We start from the raw sequence: 26,269 nt of genomic DNA on the forward strand, positions 1-26,269 counted from the left end.
ATCAAAATATCTGTGAAACCCAGTGTCCATCACTCTGCTGTGGAATGCCCCAAACATGGGTGGTTCTTAGAAGAGATCTGGCTGCCAATGCACCACAGCAATTCCTGGTGCTTCCACAGGCTGACGAGGCTCATCTCTTCTGATCAGTACTACCCTACCTAAGTTCATCTGTCAGTACAGTCAAAGGTAATATCAGATATCTACAACAAGGCCCCCAAGCCACAAATAATGTGGACCATATCCTGGGAAGCAGTGACTGAAAAAGACTTGGGATTCATGGTAGATAATCAACTGAACATGAGGTCTCAGTATGACAATGTGGCAAAAAGGGCTAATGCAATTTTTGGACAAATAAGCAGGACAATATTGAGTAGGAGAGCAGGGAAGTTATATTACCTCTGTATTTGACAGTAGTGCCCATGCTACTAGAATACCATGTCCAGTTCTGGTGTCCACAATTCAAGAAGGATGTTGAAAAAATGGAGAGGGTTCAAAAAACCATGAGTACAGCTACATGGTTGGAAAACCTGCCTTAGGGCTGGTCCACACTAGGGGGGGGGAAATCGATCTTAGATACGCAACTTCAGCTACGTGAATAACGTAGCTGAAGTCGAATATCTAAGATCGGATTACTCACCCGTCCACACCGCGCGGGATCGATGTTCGCGGCTCTCCGTGTCGATTCCGGAACTCCGTTGGGGTTGATGGAGTTCCGGAATCGATATAAGCGCGCTCGGGGATCGATATATCGCGTCTAGATTAGACGCGATATATTGATCCCCGAGCAATCGATTTTAACCCGCCGATACCGTGGCCTTAGAGTGAAATTGTTAAGGAACTCAATCCATTTAGCTTATCAAAGAGAAGGTTAAGGGGTGATTTAATCACAGCCTACCAGTATCCAAATAGGGAGCAGAAATTTAACAGAGGGATCTTCAATATAGCAGACAAAAGCATACCAAGGACCAATGACTGGATGTTGATGCTAAACAGATTCAGGCTAGAAATAAGGTGCACATCTGTAATAATGAGGGTAATTTATCATTTGAAAAATATGTACTAAAGGTTGAGGTGTTTTTTCCGTCATTGGCAATTTTAAATCAACTGGATGTTTTTCTAAAAGATATGCTTTACTTCAAACACACCTACTGAAACAGGAATTAATACAAGGAAATCTTATGGCCTGTGTAATGCAGGAGATTGGACTAGACAATCATAATGGCCCCTTCTGGCCTTAAAAATCTTGGAACATCTAATCACCTAATAATCTCTAATGTGTTTATCTTCACAGCACCATTGTGTGGTAAGGAAGTGCTATTATTTCCATTTTATTAAGACAGACACTAAGTGACTTGCCTAAGGTTACAGTAGAAGTCTCTAGTGGTGCAAGAAACTGAACCTGCCTCATTCAAGTCCCACACCAGCACTCTATCCACCAGACCATCCTTCCTCCCTAGATATTAAGGGTCTAATGCTCGTCTTTGCTTCTATTCAGCTACGTGAATAACGTAGCCGAAGTCGACGTCCTTAGATCTGAAGTACCAGAGCCAACGGGAGATAAATCGACCCCTGCTGGATCGATCGCTGCCTGTTGATCCTGCGGGTAACGTAGACAAGCCCAGAGTAAAACCAGCAGTTCCAGCTCACAGGTGCAAGCGAAGTGCTTGCTCTGTGATTCCTCACTGCTTTCTCCCCACCCTCCAGTAGCCCTTCTACTACTATACCTTGGGGATTGGGCCTGAGGGTGAGAGAGATGCAGTCAAAGGACTACTGCTCACTCTAGCATTGTCTCTCTCAGAGCCACAGGAATTTCCATGCATTGCAGCACAGCAAGCCTCCCTCCCTCCCAAGAGGGAATCTGGCAGGAGCAGTTGGAGGAGGGGAGGCAGCAGCAGCATGGCTTCTGAAGAAATGATTCTGCTACGAGCACAGAGGAAAGGGCAGAAGCCAAAAAGCAATGCCGTCGCCCTTCGCCTCTAAACATCTTGGGAGATATGCAAGAAGGACCCCCAAGCCAAACTGATAGGAACAACCCTGACACCTGAAAGTAACAATCTAGCAGAAACCCTGCTATCCAAAACACATTTGCTGTATGACAGTGTTAAGTAACCTTCTCTTACAGCAAATGAGGTATAAAATATAATTGGAGGCAGGGGGTGAAAAACACACACCTATGATGGGAAAGATTGGTAGCAAGGTTCTGAGAAACAGAATCTTTTTTTTCCTATTCAAAGAACTGAAAATCCACAATATTTGTAAACATCTAATTGCATCTTCAATATTATAATGAATGAAGCAACAAACTCTTCTGAAGTTATTTTGTTTTCAGTCAAGTCAGCAATACTACAGTAGATGGATTGTCTCTAAAACCAGCAACATTTGAGCTGAAGAAATTCTTATTGATAAAATAGTACCTTCTATTAATGAGAGCCAGGACAATTTAGTAGGAATCAATTCTTTTAGTAAAAGGTGGTCACTATACAACAACTTCAATAGTGGTAACAAACAGGATTGCTCGTTAAATGACACTTTAAATTATCTTCTGTCAAATAAATATTCCACTGTTTTTCTTCAGTATGTTGTGGTGTTATGCTCATCTACATTAAGAAATATAAATTAAATATGGCCAAGCAGAAACTGGAACCGAACTAAGTACACTGGCTGTAATTGACACCTCTAGTTATTTTGGACAATGCCGTATGTGGGCACTTATTTGGGATTAAGGGTGCCCTCTTTTAATTCAGCTTAAATCAAATTTTTTACCAATTTAAGTTGAAATAGGGCATTCCTAACACAAAATAAAATTGTCCATGCACAGACTTGCACCAATTTATAAGTGTGATATGAGTTAAAACTGATCTAGCAATTTTCGTTCCAGTTTGTATAGATAAGCCATTATTTTATGACCAAAAAATACTGAAATGATTTTCAAAGCATGAATAAATGATCTCCTAAGCATAGTCTAGTGTCTCAAGCACAGCACTGCAAGACAGAACTTTTGATTTCTATTTTCAATTCAACCACAGAATTCCTGAGTGACCTTGGGCAAGTCAATTAACCTCTCTGTACTTCTGTAAAATTGAGATATTACCTACCTCACAGGGGGATTTAATTCTTTAACGTTTTTGAAGTGCTTTGGGATCCTCAGATGGAAGGCACTATATAAGTATGAAGTAGTTTATGTTAAACACTGTCTTGAAACTTAAACCTTATTTTTTAAAAAAACCCACTCTTTAGCAGGTAAAGAGAAGTATTTTACTAACTGTAGGTATATCTGAAAATAGATGTGAAATGTGGAAAGCTCCTTTAAGAGGCTCAAAAGCAGCATATTGCTTGGGAGAGAGACATAGCTCAGTGGTTTGAGCATTGGCCTGCTAAACCCAGGGTTGTGAGTTCTATCCTTGAGGGGGCCATTTGGGGAACTGGGGTAAAAATCTGGGGATTGGTCCTGCTTTGAGCAGGGGGTTGGACTAGATGACCTTCTGAGGTTCCTTCCAATCCTAATATTCTATGATATTACTTCTCTTCATCTTCTTCTCCCATTCCTAGTCTTTAAACAGGAGTAGATTGTATCCTGTGCATTTCTGGAAGATGTTAACAGAAACAGGAATCAGCTGCAACCATATACATTGTAATAAACTGCACTCTCCCTTCAGCAATACAAAGCCTCTTAACAGCTCTCCCTTCAACTGACCATTTCCTCGGTGGCTGCAAGTCCACAGAAGTTCCTCTGAATTCAGAACCCAACCTTGACTCTGAACAGGCAAAACTCCTTCCCATGTGACTGCAGAATGTAAAACAGAACATATCATAGTGCCCTCTTCTCAGTAGCAAACTCTGTAGCCATCATTCACCATGACCTACTGGGTAAAAAAAACACAACAGGTACTACATTCCTTGATCTGTAGCACTTCATGTGTGGCCACAGATGAAAAGACTGAAGACCCAGAGACTCAGAAGAACAGTAAGCAGGAAGTCATTCCAAAGAGAAAATGATTTTTTTAGAAGACATTAATTCTTGCTATAGAACAGGATTTTTCTTTTCTGGACCATTTCTGGACAATCTTCTACAACATATCTCTGGAAAACAGCCAGTACCTTTGGACTTCCATAGCCTGAGTGACTCAGATGGAGTCTCAACAGATCCTAAAAACATTTTAAAATGGAACATGATACTAGCACAATCTCAAACTCAGTTTTAAAGAAGGATATTGTTACACTGTATGTTTGCTACCAATAGAAGATTGTGTTCCACTTCTTGTTATTCAGTATCAGCCCTTATTTTCTGTTGTTTTTTACTCCCCATGCATCCTAGATGCTTATCTTCTATCCTATACAGCCTCCATGCTGTTGCTGCAGAACAGATAACATTTCAACAATTCCAGAGTTCCACTGAGCCTTCACAATCTTCAAAAGCAGCAAAGAATCCTGTGGCACCTTATAGACTAACAGACGTTTTGGAGCATGAGCTTTCGTGGGTGAATACCCACTTCCTCAGATGCATCTGAATTGATGCATCTGAGGAAGTGGGTATTCACCCACGAAAGCTCATGCTCCAAAACGTCTGTTAGTCTATAAGGTGCCACAGGATTCTTTGCTGCTTTTACAGATCCAGACTAACACGGCTACCCCTCTGATACTTGACACAATCTTCAGTACGCTTAGGGGCTGGGGACGGCCTCTATAATTCACTAAATACACTACACACATTCTCCTACAGAAAGTTGTTCAACATAAATATTGTGTGTAGCTCATGCAGTACATTTTTAAAGCTTATATTTGGCCTCAGTACTGAAAGTAATTTATTGGGAGATGGTTTTGAATAAAGGAGAGCATATTAAGTATGGTGCATTATTTGGTTTAAGGGGGAAAAAAGACTTTTTAGGGGAACCAGTGGGAAAAGTTAATATTTTTAGCCTCTTTCTATCCATTCAGAATGTTAATAAAGCTTTCAATTGCAAACAAGTGTAATGATGTGCTTGACAATATTTTAAATACTCTATTATCTATACAAATATAAATTAATCTGGTTAAAGACCAAATTCAACAAATTGAGAATGAAAAACTATTAAAATGAACTTTAAAACAGCTGTATTAGGTTTTAATCGTGCTATTGGAACAAATCCAGGTAAAAACTGGTGGATGAAATATTATCTACAAGGCTTAAAAACATAGGTACAACATTTCTACAATTACAAATATTAAATAGCCATTAATTCACATTATCTACTTGATGTAGGCACCAGACAGCTAATATGATTTGCATATCCATATTTTATCCCATATTTTACCTTTTTTTTTTTTTAGCATCTACTAGGAGGATACCACTGAGGTTTCTTACCAATATCTGGAATGCAGGTATCCCAGTTCAAGACATTCGAGTTGTTTTAGTGGCAAGTGCTGCAGATATCAGAATCAATGTGGAGGAAAAGGGATTTTATCTGCTCTTTTCATAACTGTTAATCTTTTAAATACTAAGGTGATGGGCATATTAAAAACGTGACTATATTGGACTACACTCTGTTTATTTATTTTATTTCTCTTTCCATTCCACTCCCTTACCTCCCACCCAAAAAAACACACAAATCCTTCAGGAATCATCTTCCCCTAGATTCTGCTGTTATTTTGGTGGGGGAGAGAGCAAGTCTGGTGTTTATTGTGAATAGCACTTCTCCCCACGCCTTCAACTGGACTCCTATCCACTACTTTAAAAACAAACTCCTTTTGCAGAAGGATGCCTGTCAGCTGGACCCCCCCATGCGTTGTTCCTGGCACTTGTTGCACAGGCACAGAACTCTGCAGCAGTAACATTACTTACAAGAGCTGCACGTTGGGGTCATCAAACACAGAGGAATGCAGGCTCTCAAACCACTAGCTCTGGCTTTTTGGAGCTAGCATAACGGTTCCACTGCTTTCATGGTTTAACTAATAAGGCAAAAACCATGAGAACAGCTCAGTGAGACCACAAGAACATTATCAACCTCTTTTAATGATCCATTTATAGATTTTGGATTACAGGATTTTCAGCTGGAATTACAGATATGACCCAGCAATTGTTTGACCATGTAGAAGGTATGGAGATATAGTGTGGTGCACAGTCCAGTTTAAGGCCATTGGAAAGGATTAAATTAACTGGCAAGGAAAGGAGCCAATACCTTTTTCTAGATAAAACGTATTCAGTAGCGCTTAGACATAGAGTAGAAGTCCTGATACCTTCTGAAAACCTTGTCTACTACATAAAAGTGGTAAATTCCACATTAAAAAAGGTGCTCTTTCTAAACACATCAGGACAAGTAAAATATGATGCAACAAGATTTTTTTTAATTTTACTACTTTAATTCTGAACAAATTGGGTAACAATAAAATCTCTAAAATTGCAGTTTGCAAATAATTAATATACTAAATAAAGGATAAAATTAAAAAAATTTACATGTCAACCAATGTACTGTTTTTTAAACATAAGTTTCCATCTTGGACAGAATAATACACCTTGTCTGTTATCACAGGGGGGAAAATGATCATATTATTCCATAAATATTTTTAAAACTATCAGTAATTTTTATACCAGTACAATTATCCTGAATATATATTTGATTATAAATAAGGTTTACTTATGTCTAATAGCATCAACACTTCAATTGTTTTGTATATGAACAATGTCGTCTGTTCAGATAGAAACAATGTTTAAATCTGCTGTGAGCTACACAAATTCTATGGTCCTAATGGAAGAGATTAGATGAAGCATTCCTGTACTGTAGCATATGCGTCATTCTACACTAATCTGCAGTTCCTTCAAAGCATCACAACCATCCTAGACTCTGAATAAACAATCTCCTTAATCTCTCAAAAGCTAGGACACATTTAGATAAGAGTATTGATCTTGGAATACACCTGCCTCCTTTTTAATTTCTGAAAGTCTTATGCATGCACCTCTACTACGTGATTATCTAAGCATGTCAAAGCAAAAGAAAATTAAGCTTTAGAGCTAGCATGCATTGATGGAAACACCTCCCCTGCAAAAATTTGCTGCTTATATTGATGACATAGCTTTTATTCAGCTTGGAAGCCAGTGGTGGTAAATTATTTCCTGAGCAACGTACATTCTGCAATGCAATGTTACTTTCTAAAGCACAGTTCAGAGCCTGGGTCCATTTTCTTTTCACTGCCACCCAAATAACAGTGTAGAACTTTGATGCTTGGTACCCTAGAAATGCAAATGAAACACCCACTGTACGCTAGAACTGGATGGCTACTTGGTAGAGTTACTGGAAAGTATTTTATAGCAAGCTTAATTACTCTAAAGACAGAGAAATATTAACATGGAAAGGCTCATTCCTATTTATGCCAAATGTTGCTGAATATAAAGGTAAATCATTTATTGGTTATGAATAACTGCTATAAACATATGACCAAAATAGCAATAGTCAAAGGCAATTATGCTACAGAGAAATATTACTAAGGATGTAGTTCCAAAAAGTTATTTACAAACTTTTGGGGTTTGGTTTTTGCAGGGGGATTTGGTGTTGGTGTTGGTTTTGGTCATCTGCCTTCATCACAGAATCACAGGACTTTTCAGTGTAGCCCACTTCTTTTTTATATCAACGGAAGCAGTTTGGTTATTACTATTTGCCAACATATGCTAGAACATGACAAAATATTTTTTTCTTTCTCCTATTAAAAGCTCCAAGATGGGAAAAGAAATGAAAAAATAAGGTTAACCAAAGAATCATGAAAAGTATACTATAGTGATACTGAAACCAGGCATGGCATTTTAGTTAATTAAAACAAAAATAAACCAGGTGGTATTTCATTAAAACACCGGGGAGCAACATTACTTTGAAATGTCACTTTCCCCTTTAATTAGTACACTCTAATGATAAGTGTATGTCATTCATTACCTAATGAAAGTTATGAGCAGATATCGAATCTGGGTCACATTCTACAACTGGGAGGTGTGCAGGTAAACACAGAATAAATTAAATACTCTATCAAAAGGGAAACAATTAGGGATGCACTTGGTCTCAACTGGTTTGTATGTCTACTAAAACAATTTCCTAAATTTTTCAGCAGTTTTTGTTTTAAAACAAGAAAGTTAAACACCCTCAATATTACAGCTGCTGCTTTTTATAAGAGGTATTTCTTAAGAATGGCTAATAAGTTTTACAGATACATGAAGCCTCAAATATATTCTTGCAGCCATTTCTCTGAGGTGTGACTCTGAACTGGACCATCAGATTCATATCTTTAATAAAGAAACAATAGGACCACCTAGTCACAGGAAAAAATACCAGGCTGTCTTTACTTCCTTCCTAATATTGAGAGGTATTTTCTCCTTGCAGAATGAGATAACTCTTACAAAACTCTAAGAGCTCAACAACAACATTCTCAGTTGTAAAGGAGAAAAAGTTGTAAATAAATCCGCTTTTTTATCTGGAATTCAGAGTACTGACAGTGGAGTAACACATACAAAGGCTTGTTGCGGCAGTACAGGATATAAAAATGCTGAAGCAAAATGGTATGCTTGATATATTAATTTGCATGTCAATACCCAGAATGTTCTAACACGTCATAGGAGTCCTGGTGCTTAGGCTTTTACAAACCGAGAACTTTCTGCATGCTTTTATGTGCAGTCAATTCTTTTCTAAGTCAATTCTTTTCTTTTCATACAGGATTTCTGGAAGCCTCCCCTAACTTCTACCCTCCACACACCTTTACTGAATGGAGATTTTTTTATAGTCCTCTGCATTTGTAACTTTTTGTACTGCAATGTTCATATAATCTTGTTTGAGATGTCAACAGGGGATTAAAGTAAATCCAGAGAGGCCATTCAAAAAGAAAACCTGAGAGTATATTTTTGAATCTTATGATTGCAATAGAACCACAATAACTAGAACTGGGACTGAGTAATATACCCCCTACCTTTTTTTTTTTTTAACGGTACTTATAGTAATAGCCTACTCCATTAACCGGTTAAGCCTTTCTTTGCAAAATGGTATTATCACAGCTCCTTTACAATGACATCTAGCTCCAACCCTGCTTGCCTTTTGTGCCATTCCACTCTCACTCTCATAACCAAACCCATCCGCCTTTTCTCTATCTCAACTCCACTCCATCAGTTTCTGCTCAGCTCTGTCCTAATTGCAAGGCAACTTCTCTGTGCCAGTCATGGCACAGCTGCCTCAGTTTATAGGAAAACATCTCTTCCAGAAACTGCCTTAAAACTCACTTCCAAGAAGAATTACCGTGCTTGCACAGTGTTCAGAGGCATATTGAACTGAAGCAAAGTGGAGATGGTTCTTAATTATTATTTGCACTGCTCTTAAGCAAAGAAAACCAAGGAAACTACATTTTAGCTGCGGAGGGGGTGAGTTCCTCTGACACTAATGTCTTCCTGCTACTGACTCAACTGCAATTGTAGAGATAAGTTTGCTGGCATCAGAAGCATGTTTTTATTAACCATTTGATACCAAGAGAAGGGCTCATCAAAAAAAAAATTCTAATTCCCAAGGTGTAGAACATACAAGGAATTATATATGCTAACAAGGAAACACTCCAGTGAGCGCTAACTATTCTGGAATAAGAGGGCAATATCTCTTTTATCTCCTACTCTCACAAACAGAATTATGCGTCTTCCATGTGGCACATTCTACTTGGAATGCCCTACCAAAATCTATTCATCAAACTTTCACCCTCACCTTGTTCAAATCATTCCAAAAAAAATACTTCTGAGGCATTGTCTCAACATAAGAACGGCCCTGCTGGGTCAGAGGTTTGGGGGGGTTTTCAGCAGAATTTTTGTATTGTTTCTTTAAACAATCAAACACAGCAAGCAGCAAATATTTGGCCACACACTTCTGAAACCCCAAATTATGTTCAGGTTTTGGCAGACTAATTTCAGCTTTTCAATTTAAAAAAACAACAAATTTTGAAGGAAAGCAGACATTGTCCATGATTTTTTCTGCTTTTAAAAAACCCCTAATTTTCGATGCAAAAAAACCACTTTGACGGAAAATATTTGTCCAACTCTTTTAATGAGCTTTAGTGCCTTTTAGCACTAACTGATCTGAGAACCAGTGATACCTTGTAAAGGTGACTTGAAAAGAAGTTTTCTCAAAACTGGCCTTGTGCCAAGATGCGGAAGGTTTTTAAATGTTTATTTTTCCCAGGGCCGCCCGGGGCGGGGGATGGGGGGCAAGTGGGACAATTTGCCCTGGGGCTGCAGGGGCCCCCACGAGAATATAGTATTTTATAGCACTGCAACTTTTTTTTATGGAAGAGGCCCCAAAATTGCTTTGCCCCAGGCCCCCTGAATCCTCTGGGCAGCCCTGCCTGTTCCTGGTGCATGGCATATCCTCACTTGTTTGTCAAATACATTGTTTTAACACAGCAAGTTCCTGGGGGCAGAGAGAGGTCTTGTTTTCTGTTAGATGTTTGGGACACTTCAAAAATAAACAATGATGAGAAATAAAAATTATGATTAAAATAGATGTTAGTATTGACTAACACTATTCATTTTGGTACCACAGGTCTTTTATACTGTTATCAATTTAGTACTAGTATAATGAGTTACCATTCAGATAGCATGAATCCTAACTCTATCATAGTAATCCTTTTTCTTATTCTTCCCAATACCAATTAAAATTCTCATAATTTTGAATAATGTAATTCTTCTACAGATCAACATACGGTATTTATTACATTGCATCTCAAAACTGCAGGCTCATAAGCATAAGTAACATGACTTATTTACTGTTGGTGTTTGTTCTCTACTTTTTACTTGTTCTCTTGACACATTAAATGAGGATCATTAAGTGGATAACAAGGTAAACAATAACTTTTTTTCTTTTTTAATTTCCTCATTTTCTGATAATAAAAACCGTTCCGTCTAGTAAAAGAAAGCATATGCTCAGCTAAAAAAAATATGTTTTTCTAGAATTACCTTGCTAAAATAAGGCAAGCAAAAGCATAAAAAAAGTGGATTTTGACATTTAATATTTTGTTGAATACTATTACTGCACTGGCAATCACTGTCTCTTACATACAAATTAATAGTCTACCATCTGTCAAGTGTTCAGATAATCACAGAGTTTAATGCACAATATGGTTATTAGAATGTGACCTGACAAAAAGAAAAAGAACACAACCTAATTTGGACTACAAAATCTATGATCTCATTTGCAAATGACAGTTTGACAAGCTATTATTCTGCATTTTGGCTTCTACAGTAAAAACAATTTTATGCATACGTAATTCTATTAGTCATACAGCCAACTGCTCGTGGAATATGACTTTAAACTATAAAATTTGCTTGGTCATACAGTATTTTGACTAATTCTGACACAAATATTTGCACCATGAATAATAATTTAATGATCCGTGCAAACACATCTAGAAATAAAGCATGAATCATTAAGCAAAAATAATCCTTTGTGATGATGCCACTAACTATAACTATAGACTATCCAGCATGGATTTCAAAGAATGAGTGCAAAAAGTTATTAAAAAAATAGTAATTGTCTATAAATCAAAATAAAAAGATGACAGTCTTTTGAAAAGTATAATGTATGAGACTCTTTTGTATGGAATCTAGTTCAAACCCAACTGCGGCATTTGCTGATGAGCACTGTTAATAATACCTGTTTTTATTTATCATGTCATTTGTGCGTTATCTTTATGGCATATTCCATATGCAATGCTTTTCGTTTTCACCAAGGGAAAGAGTACTGACAGTTGTCTCTAATAAAGAACATTAAAAAACCCTATTGTTCTTTAATAGTAGGAGACAGTATCTGACAAGCCACATGTGCCTTTGGCTCCCCCATTTTTCTATGCGTCTCAACTGCATTTTAAAGGTTCCAGACAAAACATATTTCCAAAACATATACTTATATCCTAAGAGTTACTTAAAGGTATACTCATTGTGTAAAACACATGCTTAAGAGAGAGGTGAATTAATTCAGTCTGCAGACAAAAAGTTCTCTGAAGGTGACAAAACAAAACAGATTTTTTAATATAAGCAATTACATTACCTGCATATATAATAGGTAGAAACAAGTAGTGCAGTGATTTATATTTCTTTGTTTTAGCCTCCACTGAGCTTCTATTATTTTAACTTTCACATTGCTTTTAGTTGTGAAAAATGATATATTTTCCTGTCATGTTGGCTCAATACACTCCTGAGTCAGTGCACTGAACCTCTACTGTGTAGAATTATAGGATCAGTTTGGTACTGTCATAAATGGTGGGATATGAATTTTAAGAACAATGTGATAGATTTTCAAGCTTTAGTTACAGTACACAAGAACCTGCCTCAATAATAAAGGATCATGAAAGTCCCCAGAAAGCAAGAAAAATCAGATCAGGGTTTATGCAGGGCCTGTAGGCGTTTCAGAGCGAAACACTATTTACGGCTGTATTGAATAACACTGCAACTCTTGTTATTTTCTACTAGTAGGGAAACAAGAAGAATAAATGAATAGCATATGAGAACGCAACATTCAGAGACTACAGGTTTTAGGTAGTCAGTTTAATTGACTACCAAAAATTAATATTAATTAATTAATTATCAATTTAATAAAAGAGTACAAAGTATCCCCCAATGATGCCACAAAGAGTGTCACTGAATTATACAAAAGAAACTTTACTTAGGCTAAAGTTTTCCTAAGAACTAAGTGACTTACGAGCCTGTCACATTTTCAAAAATGTTTTAGGGGCAGATTTACAAAGGTATCTAGGAGTTTTTGAAAATCCCTCTGGGCAACTGACTGCATCTTTAGACACAAACACCTTTGGTAAATCTGGCCCATCAGCACTAGCAAGTCCACTTCTCATTGAAAGTCAATGGGGCCTGTGCCCGAAATCCTTCTGAAATTTGAATTTAGGCTCTTAAATCACTTCAGCAGTTTTACAAAAAATTCCCTTAATCTAAAAATTGCATAGGATGATTGCAACCAGGCCTTTGTGGGTCACAGCTGAGAATACCCAATTCAGGACAAACTGCTGTGAAATAGGGCAGACACACCCTAAAATAGGTGGTTATTTTCCCATGAGATATTCCAAACCAGCAACAAAAGTAAACTTCTGTCTCACCACATTGGCTAACAATAAGTCAGAAAAGCAGTTTACGTAGGTATTCCAGTCCTTGTGTTACCACTAAAAACACCAGACTTAAAGATGAGTGGTTCTTTAAAATCAATTTAATCAAATAAAAGGTTTTTCTTATCCCAAAGGACCAACCACACACCCAGGTCAATATACAACTCAGATCTTACCCAGTAATCAAGCTGTTGCCAATCCTTTAGTATCCAAAATCTACACATTTAAGAAAGAAAAAAAGAAAGAAAGAAAGAAAAGTTAAAATTGGTTAAAGAAATCAAACACATACAGTAATGGCAACGTTCTTGATTCAGGCTTGTAGCAGTGATGGAATAACCGGAGGGCTAGAAAAGTCTCTGGTTGCTTCCAAATCATTGGAAGGTCCTCAGTCCTTTGGTTAGAATTCTCCCATTAGTATAAGTCCATAGTCCAGAGGTTTGAGCAGGAAAGAGGCTTGAACAGGAAAGGCAAAATGGAGATGTTTCTAGCACCTTTTATAGCTTCTGCCAGTGGAGGGAAATCCATTGTTTCAAACAAAGCCCTCAGCACGACTAGTGGAAAATTACAGGTAAAAGATGGAGTGTGGAGTCACATGGGCAAGTCACACGCCCATGCATCATTTTGCTTAGTCACAGAAGAAGCCATTACCTATACCCCACTTAACTCGAATAGTTCCTTCACAATGTGTTGGCTAAACTCATTGCTGGTGTTTCCCAGAAGCAAACACATTAGAAATACAGGTATAGAGCCAGTACTCATAACCTCAGATATAAAAATGATAAATGTATGCAAATAGCATAATTATATTAAGTGAATCATAACTTTTGCATAGACATCTTACATGCCACATTTTGTACAAGATTTGTTGCAATCATATAACAGTGGTTGCAGCAATGATCTAACTGGTCATATTTTACTCAGATAACATCACAACGATATTTATTGGTTGCTGACTGATTTGGTTTGCTGCCTGAAAATTCAACTTCAGGCCCTAACTAGAAACAGCTTTACACCACCTCCCAGGTCACACATGGCCCAGAAAGTTGCATACAGGCATCTCTCTGTGTCTATGACAACCAGGCTCTGTGACCATTCCCTTTAGATGGAGGGCAGGCCTGGATTAGAGCTAATGTTGAAATTGGCACTATATGAAGACTGATAATGGACTTCCTCACCCGCCTCCAAGCTGAATAGCTAGCAGCCTCCATCGCTGCACAATCTGGGAAATAAACCAACCTTTGGACTGCACAGAATTCTGGGGGTTGGATGGACTCATTCATTATGAAACTCAAGAATTTGTACAGTATGGGTTAAACTATGCCTTGGGGTCGCAGCCCTCAGTCAGTGCAGAGGCACAATTCCCTGGCAGGGTCTTCCAGAAACACTGTACCTGCCTCAGGCCCTGAAAGATAGCCAGTGTTTCACCTTTGAAACAATGCAGGATGTGCTCCATTCTGTATACCGCTGGCCTCTCAAAGGTAAGCTAGCACGGCTATAAGTGCTATCCTGGAGCACTTCTTGAATTCCCTGATGGCAAGGACTGGCACTGTGCCAGAACTTATATGGGGGCACAAGAAGAGAAAGTGCCACGCACCTTCTCTCCTACTGCATAACCTACTCAGAACTGGAGACAAACTGGCTTAAGATGCAATAGCTACTCTTCACTGTGTCAAGAGGCAATATGTCAAGCGCTTTTCTAAAAAAAATTATTTTGCTTAAAATTACTATATTCTGATCGGTAAAGTCCTGGTAATCCTCAATATTTTTCTTACTTTCTTCTTACTCAAGAGAAAATAAAACAGAAAAAAATAGCTACTAGATTTGAGACACAAAATACAGTTTGTGCTCCCTACACTGGCTCTTCAGCTGCAGTTAGCCAACAAAAGCTGAGCTACCAGCACTGATCACTGTGGTGCACAAATATAATTGCTGTAATATGTTAAGATTTAAATACTGTACATTGCTGTTGTTACAGTAAAACCACCATTTCAATTACAGTGCTATTTAAAATATAGGAAACATGTCAGTATTTGCCATATATATTTTAAAGGATAACAGTGATGGGGGGAAAGTAGTTTAAATAATTTAATATTAATAAAAATTAAAGGGCCAAAGGTTCAAAGCTGGGCACAAGGGCAAACACTAAAATGCATATGATTCAACTTTACCTGCAAAATATGTGCATATAACTGAATTTAATTTTGAATCCCAAGTCCTTTGCCACTTTTTCCGGGACACGGATGGACATGCAAGATTCAATGGGGGGGATGAGAAAAGGGCAAAATCCTACGGAACTCCCATTGTACTATCCTTGCCCCTCACCCCCACACATCACAAAAAGTGTCTTTGGCAAAAGAAATAGTTTATTAAACTATTAAACATAAGATTCTGTAATTAGATCTAATAGCTTTGTTTCTTTTCCAGGAAACACTTGCACATCACGTATTAATTTAATTGTTGAAAAGCTTTACAATAGAGATAACAGTATGCCATACGTCACTTTTCTTTTGCTGAGGAAAAAATATTTCCAATTAAAGCAGACAAAGCTTTTTTTTGTTTTGTTTTGTTTTTGAGATAAATTTGCAAGTTCTTTGGCCTTTACTACCAAACAAGGGATATATATTACTGTGATTCTTCCATCCCACCCACCTTCCTCATTCCCTCAAGAAAACTTGAATTGTGAAACAGAATATAGCGGTAGCATCATTTAAAAATCACAAGAAAAGACGGTTACTCACCTTTGTAACTGTTGTTCTTCGAGATGTGTTGCTCATATCCATTCCAGTTAGGTGTGCGCGCGCTGCGTGCACATTCGTCGGAAGATTTTTACCCTAGCAACACTCAGTGGGTCGGCTGGGTGCCCCCTGGAGTGGCGCCGCTATGGCACTGGATATATACTTCTGCCGACCCAATGGCCCCTCAGTTCCTTCTTACCGGCTACTCCAAGAGTAGGGAAGGAGGATGGGTTTGGAATGGATATGAGCAACACATCTCGAACAACAGTTACAAAGGTGAGTAACCGTCTTTTCTTCTTCGAGTGCTTGCTCATATCGATTCCAATTAGGTGATTCCCAAGCCTTACCTAGGCGGTGGAGTCGGAGTGAGATGTTGCAGAATGCAAAACTGCTGAGCCAAAGGCTGCGTCATCTCTGGACTGTTGAACCAGAGCATAATGTGAAGCAAAGGTGTGGACCGAAGACCAGGTAGCTGCACAACATATCTCTTGGATAGGTACACGAGCCAGGAAGGCGGCAGATGAAGCTTGAGGCCAGGTAGAATGCGCGGTGATGTGGCTTGGGGAAATATGAGCCAAATCATAACAAGTGCAGATGTACGCCGTCACTCAAGATGAGATCCTCTGAGAGGAAACAGGTAGGTCTTTCATTCGGTCTGCTACCGCGACAAAGAGTTGGGGCGTTTTATGAAAGGGTTTTGTCCGCTCAATATAAAATGCGAGCACTCTACGAACGTCCAGGGAGTGCAATTGTTGCTCCCGTCACGTTGAGTGTGGCTTCAGGAAGAAGACCAGGAGAAAGATGTCTGGTTAACATGAAATGCTGAAACCACCTTAAGGAGGAATGCTGGGTGTGGTCGCAACTGCACCTTGTCCCTGTGGAACACAGTGTACGGCGAATCCACCGTAAGAGCCCTAAGCTCGGAGACTCGTCTGGCCGATGTAATGGCTACGAGGAAAGCTGTCTTCCAAGACAGGCAGAGTAGCCAGCAGGTTGCTAACGGCTCGAATGGGGGAGACATAAGTCTGGTTAAAACCAGATAGAGGTCCCAGGTCGGGGCTGGGCCGCATACTTGGGGGTATAAGTGCTCCAAGCCCTTGGGGAACCTCGAAACAATAGGGTGTGAGAACACGGAACGGCCACCTTCCCCTGGATGGAAGGTAGAGATGGCTGCCAAGTGTACCCTCAGTGATGATACTGGTAGGCCCGGCTGTTTGAGAGACCAGAGGTAGTCCAAAATAGAGGGACTCGGGACCTCAGTGGGAGTAAGATTATGCGTTTTGCACCAGCAGGAGAAACGCTTCCACTTGGCCAGATACATTGACCGGGTGGAAGGTTTCCTGCTACCCAGGAGAACTTGTCATACTGATGCACAGAAACATAACTCTGACTGGTTTAGCCACGCAGCAGCCACGCCGTGAGGTGAAGGGCCTGCAGGTATGGGTGACGAAGTCTGCCGTGGTCCTGAGTTATGAGGTCTGGGTGGAGTGGCAGGGTAATTGGGCTGGCTATCGACAAGTTGAGCAATGTGGTGTACCAGTGCTGCCTGGGCGACGCTGGAGCGATCATGATTAGGCGCGCTCTCTCCCTGCGGAGTTTTAGCAGGACCTTGTGAACCAGCGGGAACGGTGGGAAGGCATAAAGCAGCTGGCTCTTCCACGGCATCAGGAAAGCGTCCGAGATCGATCCCAGGGAGACACCTTGGAAGGAGCAGAACATCTGGCATTTCCTGTTTGCGCGGGAAGCGAACAGGTCTATGTGGGGAAATCCCCACTTCTGGAAAACAGAATGAATAACGTCTGGGCGGATCGACCACTCATGAGACAGGAAGGACCTGCTGAGTCAATCTGCCAGAGTGTTCCGAACCCCTGGGAGAAAGGATGCTACCAGGTCTATCGAGTGGGCTAGGCAAAAGTCCCAGAGTTGGATGGCCTCCTAACAAAGGGGGGAGGATCGTGTCCCTCCCTGCTTGTTTATGTAGTACATGGCCGTTGTGTTGTCTGTAAACACTGAGACACAACAGCCTTGTAAATGTTGCTGGAACGCCTGGCACGCCAGGCGGACTGCTCTCAGTTCTCAGACATTTACGTGTAATGCCAGCTCCTGAAATGACCAGAGGCCTTGAGTACGAAGGTGTCCGAGGTGAGCACCCCAGCCGAGAGATGACACGTCTGTCGTCAGTGACATTAAGAGTTGGGGCGGATGGAACGGCAGCCCTGTACACACCAGGGAGGGAGTCAGCCACCAGTCTAGGGAGCCTAGGGTGCTCGGGGGAATGGTGACTATCATGTCTATTGGGTCCCTGCCCGGGCAGTATACCGAGTTGAGCCAAGCTTGGAGAGGATGGAGGCGGAGCCTGGCGTATTTGGTCACGAACGTGCAGGCAGCCATGTGACCCAGGAGACCGAGACAAGTGTGAGCCGAGGTCATCAGGAAATTCTGTAGACCTCAGATGATTGTTGCCATCGCCTGAAACCGCGGCTGTGGTAAGCAGGCCTTGGCTAGATTGGAGTCCAGGATAGCTCCTATGAAGTCTAACCTCTGCGTGGGAACCAGAGTGGATTTTTCTATATTGATCATCAGGCCTAGACATGTGAATAGGTCCTTGACGATGCCCACATGCTGGGTGACTTGTGTCTCGGAGGCCCCTTGGATGAGCCAATTGTCCAGATATGGAAAAACGTGTATCCGACGTCAGCGGAGATAGGCGGCGACTATGGCCATACACTTTGTAAATACCCTTGGGGCTGTAGAAAGGCCAAACGGCAGGACCGTAAACTGGAAGTGCTGACAGTTGGCTATGAAGCGGAGGTACCTCCTGTGCAGAGGAAAAATGGTGATGTGAAAGTATATGTCCTTCACGTCGAGGCAGCATACCAGTCTCCAGGATCCAAGGATGGGATAATGGTCCCCAGGGATACCATGCGGAACTTCAACTTTATCATAAACTGGTTGAGTCCTCACAGGTCTAGGATAGGTCTGAGACCTCCCTTCGACTTGGGGATTAGGAAGTAACGGGAGTAAAATCCCTTGCCCCTTTCACCCTTTGGTACCTCCTCTATAGCTCCCATGGCAAAGAGCATCCGCACCTCCTGCAAGAGGAATTGCTCGTGAGAGGGGTCCCTGAAAAGGGATGGGATTGGAGGGTGGCAGGGCGGGGTTGAAATAAATTGGAGGTGATACCCATACTCCACCGTGCATAGGACCCAGCAATCTGAAGTTAACTGGGACCACGCTGGGAGGAAGTAGGAGAGACCGTTGGAGAAGGGAGGAGAAGGATCCTGGTCTGTAACTGGTACGCCGCCCTCGGGCGCACCTTCAAAAGTTCGTCTTTGGTCCCACTGGTGGTTTCGAGGGACCTTGATTTTGGCCCCCTTGGGGTCCTGACTGTTGTCTACGACCACCTCAGCCATGCCGCCTGCCAAAGTCCTGTCTTTGTCTAGGCGCAGAGTACAGGCGGTGAGGCTGGGGACAGAAAGGCCTGCGTTGGGTCACCCGCGTATGCATGCCAAGAGAGCGCATTATGACCCTGTTGTCCTTTAGGCTTTGCAGCCTGGGGTCAGTCTTTTCCGAGAAGAGACCTTTACCATTAAATGGCAAGTCTTGAATGGTATACTGCAACTCCGGTGGGAGGCTTGAAACCTGAAGCCATGAGATGTGCCTCATGGCAACACCCGCGGCCAGAGTCCTGGCTGCTGAGTCGGCTGCATTCAACGAAGCCTGGAGGGAAGTTCTGGCCACCTTTTTCTCTTCCTCCAAGAGAGCAGCAAACTCATGGTGGGAGTCTTGAGGGAGTAGCTCTGTAAACTTAGCCACCGCCGCCCAGGTGTTATAATTATAGCGACTAAGCAGGGCTTGATGATTTGCCACCCAGAGCTGTAGGGCACCTGCCGAGTAAACTTTGCGGCCGAGTAAGTCCATTCGCCTACCCTCCTTCGATTTCGGGGCTGGCGCCTGCTGGCCATGGCGTTCCCTCTCATTAAAAGATTGGACGACTAGTGAGCAGGGAGGAGGATGGACATACAAGTACTCGTACCCTTTAGAGGGCATCATGTATTTAGGCTCGACTCTCCTGGCTGCAGGAGGAATAGAGGCTGGAGACTGCCATATAGTATCGGCATTGGCCTGGATGGTTCAAATAAACGATAGGGCCACTCTGGTGGGGGCATCCGCTGACAGAATGTCCACTACCGGGTCCTCTACCTCCGGGACCTCCTCCACCTGGAGGTTCATATTGAGTGCTACCCTCCTCAGGAGGTCCTGATGGGCTCTCAGGTCGATTGGAGGAGGGCCCGAGGAAGATGTTCCTGCCACTGTCTCATCTGGAGAAGAGGAAGAGGAGATGCCAGGGACGAGCGGGTCCTGTGTGGCCTCTTGCTCTTGGGCGACCTCCTGCTGGGAGTCCGGTGGGTGAACTGGGGCTTCTTCCATAGCAGTCGGAGGGGGACGGCTAACTGTCGCCACTGGCACTCGATGCTCTGAAGGGATAGAGCAGGACGGAACTACTGGTATGCCTTGGGCCTGGTAGTACGCCCAAGGTGTCCAGAATGACCACGGATGGGGGCCTTGGTCCTGGTCCTGGTCCTCTTGGAAGACTCTGGTGGGCACATCGGAATCGCGGTCCTGTGCATAAGAGCTGTCCGTGTGAGACAACACCGATGTGTGTCTGGATGGCCATGGAGGGGCTGAAAAGCCCTGGGCAGAGTCTCTGTCTCTAGCGGATCTTGCTCTACTTGACACCGGGGACTGGTACCAGGAGGCGTACCGGGAACAAGATCGGGACCTGCAACCGGAGCAGTGCCGGAAGGTCGACCAAGATCTCAAGGCTCGACGTTGGGAGCGCCTACGGGAGTCACGGTGCCTGGAGCAGTGCTCGGAGCTGGAGTGGTGCCGAGAGTAGCGGGCCGGCAAACAGGATACTGAACGGTGCTGCGAGTGCGACCGGTACCGAGGAGGAGAACGGTGCCGGGACTGCGAGCGGCGCCAGGAGCGGGAGCACCGACAGGACCTAGAACGTCTGCGGGACCGTGATCATGAACGGTGCCGATCTGCTGTGCTGACAAAGGATGGTCTTATCAAGGCAGGCTTGCCGATAGACTGTAACACCTGCACCGGCGGTGCCGGGGGTTGAGGCAGCGTCGACTCTGTCATGGCAATCAGATCCCTCATCGTTGAGAATGTCTCCGGCGTGGATGGAATAGTAAGCTCAACCACAGCTCGCGCCGGGGAGCTGACAGGCACCGGACTTGACGGCCCTTGTGGGACCAGAATCGACGGTGCCGACGTCGTCGGTGCCGCGGCAGGTGTCGGTGCCGGGTGATCCGACTTAGACGAGCTCTCTGGCTGCGGTGCAGGTGGCACAGAAGCAGCAGGAGTCTTAGGCTTTCTCGACCTTGGGGAGAGGGAGCGGTGCCGAGCCGACTTCGATGCCGGCAACGGCCGGTGCTGAGAGGCCTTGCCAGTACTGCTGCGGTCCAGTGCCAAGGAGGCACTTCTGCTAGCTGATTGTCCAGCACTCGGTGCCGAAGGCGGAGGGGTAAGAGCCGCCTCCATGAGGAGCTGTTTTAGCCGAAAGTCCCACTCCTTTCTTGTTCTCGACTTAAAGGCCTTGCAAATGCGACACTTGTCTGCCAGGTGAGATTCCCCGAGGCACTTAAGACAGGAGTCGTGTGGATCTCCTGTCGGCATCGGCTTGTGACAGGCCGAGCACGGTTTGAAACCCGGTGAACCAGGCATGGGCTCCGGCACCAGGTGCAGGGAAGGGGCTAATCCCCGAACTCCTCTTAACTATAACACTAACTATGAACGATAAGAATTAACTATAACTATATAACTTTGAACTATATACACAAAAAGTAACTAGAGAACTACGAGTAGCTAGGGAGGTGGAGGTCAGTAAAACCGCACTCAACAGTTCCAACGACCGACACGGGCGGTAAGAAGGAACTGAGGGGCGGTTGGGTCGGCAGGGGTATATATCCGGCGCCATAGCAATGCCACTCCAGGGAGTGCCCAGCCGACCCACCGAGTGTTGCTAGGGTAAAAATCTTCCGACGAATGTGCACGCAGCGCACGCACATCTAATTGGAATCGATATGAGCAAGCACTCGAAGATGAACACAGCAAGTTTCTGTATCAAAACAGGTCTTGGAAGCTATTTCTTAATGTAATTTCTCACTGGACCAAGGGGGAAAATTTTCAGAATAATATGGATGATTATCCCAAAATATTTTAATAAAATAGCAGCTGAACTAAATTAGTATAATATAACTGCCAACAGTAGTAGCAATGAGAGTCCCTCCTAGATGATTTAGACACAGTGAGCTGAAAACACAGAGAAAAAAAAGCAAAGAAAAAGAACACTTTAGAAGGACACTTTTGGTTATAAGACAAACTTCTTGTTTTCTTCTCTGCCTACAGTATTCTTCTGGTATTAGTTCTGCCTGTACATTTGCTTCTCTGTAATATGCTCATCCCTAACAAGATCAGAGAAAATGATTTATTCCACCCTCGGACTTCCTACGTTTGAATGTCATCCTATGGGACACTGGATTTCTGAATTGCTTTCAGCCATCTGATATTACATTACTGCAGCCTTCCCTAGAATGAGCCAGAAAAATCAAAATAATTACATTAATGCTTATTGACTTTCCCTTGAGCTATCATACCAAAAAACTGGTTACAAAAGTTGCCATCTTATTTAATGATACCACCTCCTCCTCCCTCCTTGTATTTGTCAAAATATCTTTTGAAAACATTCTCAAAAAAGTTTTTCATGTGTAGCAATTCAATATCATATCAATTCCCTTTTAAAGGCAGCTAGTTTTCATCATCTCTTTTAAAACTCTAGTTCATTTGAATATTGAGGATATATTTTATTTTATCTCCCTTCTCTAGTTTCTCCTTGTCAATGCCTAGGGAAGTACTGGAAAACATTGTTACTTCAACCCCCTCACTCCTTTCAAGAGTGCTCTACATTGTCGTATATTCTCAAGCAAACTGTTATCCCCATGTCAACATCTTAAGCATGTTCTCTTTGTGGAGTGACACCCACAAAAAGTTAATTTGAATGCAGCTACTGCTACCACATGTAACTATCAAGTCCCCTGTGCCCTCATGGTAACTGGTTCTGATTATTTAATGTTTGTAACTTGATATTCTACTGCTGGAGTGTTCCAGGGGGTGGAATTTGTGTGGAATCAGATGGGGAATGGAACAAGAATGTTCCTTCTTCAACGTTCTCTCAAGCTCAGCTGAAGTAATCTCTTACTCCCGAGTAAAAACAAAACAAACAAAAAAAAGTTATATTTCTAATTGTCTCCAGAATCTCTCTTCCATATACTCAATAACATTCCTTTCCCATAAGTCTTTCTCTAGAGACCAGATCTTCTTTTCTGGAACTGTTTTTGAGAGCACCTTGACTCAGACAACTGAAAAATTAATCATTTAATTTAATTTTAACATAATTAAATCAACTGCAACAATTCACAAAAGGACTCGTCAAGTTTCAAAACACAGAATGTTTCTAACAAAAATTAATAAATAATTGTCTTTAGCATTCTCTTTCAGAATAAGCTATTTCCTGAGGGCTACTTCCCCTCGAGATCTTTCTTTTCAAAGAATCTGCATGGCTAAGTGGTCTGAATAGATGACAGGACACCAGGAATTCATGATTTGTAATCCTAAATAATATACGCTGTTCAGCTAAAGAGTCATTGTGTAGCCCACCTGTTGCTATAGCTCTCCTTCCATATTAGCAAAAAAGCACTATCCTCACTTACACAGTTGGAGGGGGGAAAAGCATACAAAGCTTCCTGGATCCTAGGAAAGACGAAGTAGTGGAATCCACCACCATATCCTCTATGAATAAATCTATATGAATTAAATTGTAAGCAGGTTCTGAATGAGCTCTCCCCTGACATCTAGTGATGAGCTGGGGAAGAAGACTTCAGGAACAGACTATGTTTGCACACAGCCCTTGCGCCCTCCCCCCCCCAGCACTCCCGCCCTGAGGTCCATCCCCCCACCTCCCACGGCAGCTCCCCACCCCCACCCTCCGCCCTGAGGCACCCCCCCACCCCAGATCACCTCTGCTCCGTGCACGAGCACGAGCATCCTGACACTGCTTCACTTCTCCCGCCTCCCAGGCATGCGGTGCCTAAGCTGATTGGCGCTGCTAGCCTGGGAGATGGGAGAAGTGAAGCAGTCACGGCGTGCTCGGGGAGGAGGTGGGGCACGGATGAGCTGGGGCGGGGAGTTCCCCTGTGTGCCATCCCCACCTCTTACTTACTGCAGGCAGCCCTCCCCATGCTCCCCTGCCCCAGCTCCCTCCACCTAAATGCCAGCGGCAACCAGAGCAGCCAAAGATCCAGCCACCGCGGTCACTGCTGAAGAAAATGGCACCCCCCAAATCCCAGTGCCTCAGGCGACCGCCTAGGTTGCCTAAATGGTTGCACCAGCCCTGTGTTTGCACAGACACACCTACTCTGCCTAGCTGCACAATATGATGGAGTTGCTTTGCCAAAATGATCACTTTTGGCTACTGATTTAGTTACGAATCAAACACATTCCTCTGAACAAAGCCTTGAGAGCTAGGGGTTACGAGTTCAAACACATGCGCTGATCATCGGAGCCCTGGGCACATGGGACCCCAGTAATGAGCGAGCGTTTCAGGAATGCAGAATCGGTCAGCGCTACACTCAGCTGATGGAGCAACTCAAGGCATTGGATGCCATCAGGCGGTCAAGGGACATCTATTTAAAACATATCATCAGACCTCAGCAATACCAGGACATGTGAGCCGGAGTGCCACTGAGAAGCAAAGCCAGGAAAGTAAGTGAATTACTTCTCTAAGAGATTGTATTTACTGAGGGGCAACCTATCCTAAATTCTCAATTACTGAGGGATAATCTAAACTCATTGCTATATTTGCTTTCCACAAGCTCCTCTTAATATAACTTTTTATGAGTGATGTATCCAAATATTTGGATGCTAAGATGTTAACTTCATTGTTAAATTTATTAACCTTAATAAATGGGATTATATACCATATGTATTTTATGATTTGTAAACCAAACTTTGTACTGGATAATTTAAGCATTATACACATATGTATAGAAACTCTTTCCTTAACCACTGTATTAGATCACTTTAACATTAGCTTTAATATTGAGTGCAGGGGTAATGAAATGTTGTTATCCTTACTGTATGAGTAAAGTGCAGAACAGTACTTAGCCTGCCCTGATTGAGGGAGTCACCCTAAACTGAACCTCATTTGCTAAACTGGAGGCAGGGATGCCAAATCCCAGCGAAGTAAAGAAAGAGAGAAGGGACAGATGTTCTTACCTGGAGGTGTGGGTTTTGCCTAGAGTCCTAAACACCATTTGACTCATCTCTTGCTGTTGTTTAAAAACAGAGCTGATTAGACTCAATTTGCTCAGTGATCAGTAGAGCTGAAATCACTGATAACTAGAGTTGGTGCTGGGACAGTGTTGCAGTGAAAGAGACTGCAAAGCCTGCACTAGCAATGAGATTTCCCATTACCTGCTGAAATCAGGGAGAACTGGGTTAAGTGGTGGAATCTCAGAACATGATGTTGCAGCAGAAAGACAGTGGTTGCAGGGGGCAATGACAGCAGCGTGAACAACGGCGCAGCAGCCAACAAAGGCAGAGTGAACAGTGGCAACTGTGAGCAAGTTGCAGCAACAACCCAGCAGCTGAGGCATTGCTTATTGTTCCCTGCCCCCAGCCTTGGGGTGCGAGGTGAACTCATGTGAGCACATTTCTGAACTCAGGGGCTTTGCTTACCAAGGACAGCAACTGTGAATGGGGTGCAGTGGAGGGAGAGGAAAGTGGCACATTAAAGGAACATTTGTCTGTTGGACTTTCACAATGCAAAGTGAGAAACCAAGGCAAAGGATACTGTTTACGTACTGTGCGGTGGGTGTCTGCTTGTGGTCAGATCATTTTGAATCATGATTGTGGTGTTTTCCCACATTAATGCTGAGTTCTTTCTCCCTTTTTATTAGAAGTTTTTTTGCTATACACAGACTTAGTGCTTGCGAGGGGGGAAGTACTGATTCTTAGAGGTGCCATGTGGTGGTCTTTACTTTTCCCAGATTACTGGGTGGTGGTTTAAGCTAGTTCTGTTTTGTATTGTTAAGAGGAAACCCTAGATATTGAAATCAGCCCTTGTTGCTACTAACTCCACCAGGCAGAAGGGTTAGAATCACAGAATATCAGGGTTGGAAGGGACCTCAAGAGGTCATCTGGTCCAACTCCCTGCTCAAAGCAGGACCAATTCCCAACTGAATCATCCCAGCCAGGGCTTTGTCAAGCCTGACCTTAAAAACCTCTAAGGAAGAAGATTCCACCACCTCCCTAGATAACACATTCCAGTGCTTCACCACCCTCCTAGTGAAAACGTTTTTCCCAATATT

General features: G+C 42.6%; 1 protein-coding gene across 10 annotated transcripts in view; it reads right to left on the reverse strand.

The window, feature by feature from the left end:
- The window catches only part of FHIT (fragile histidine triad diadenosine triphosphatase), a 1,116,384-nt gene that overhangs the window by 1,014,226 nt on the left and 75,889 nt on the right, over positions 1-26,269 (reverse strand). For 3 of the 10 annotated variants that reach the window (XM_050957598.1, XM_050957594.1, XM_050957593.1), the window contains one exon: positions 13,272-13,311. The exons of the other annotated variants lie outside the window; for them this stretch is intronic. The gene's annotated coding sequence lies outside the window, so the exon portion shown is untranslated. The remainder of the gene's footprint in view (positions 1-13,271; positions 13,312-26,269) is intronic. 10 annotated transcript variants of the gene reach the window in all.

Source organism: Gopherus flavomarginatus, chromosome 6, assembly GCF_025201925.1.
Source record: "Gopherus flavomarginatus isolate rGopFla2 chromosome 6, rGopFla2.mat.asm, whole genome shotgun sequence".
NCBI classification, from domain to species: domain Eukaryota; kingdom Metazoa; phylum Chordata; order Testudines; family Testudinidae; genus Gopherus; species Gopherus flavomarginatus.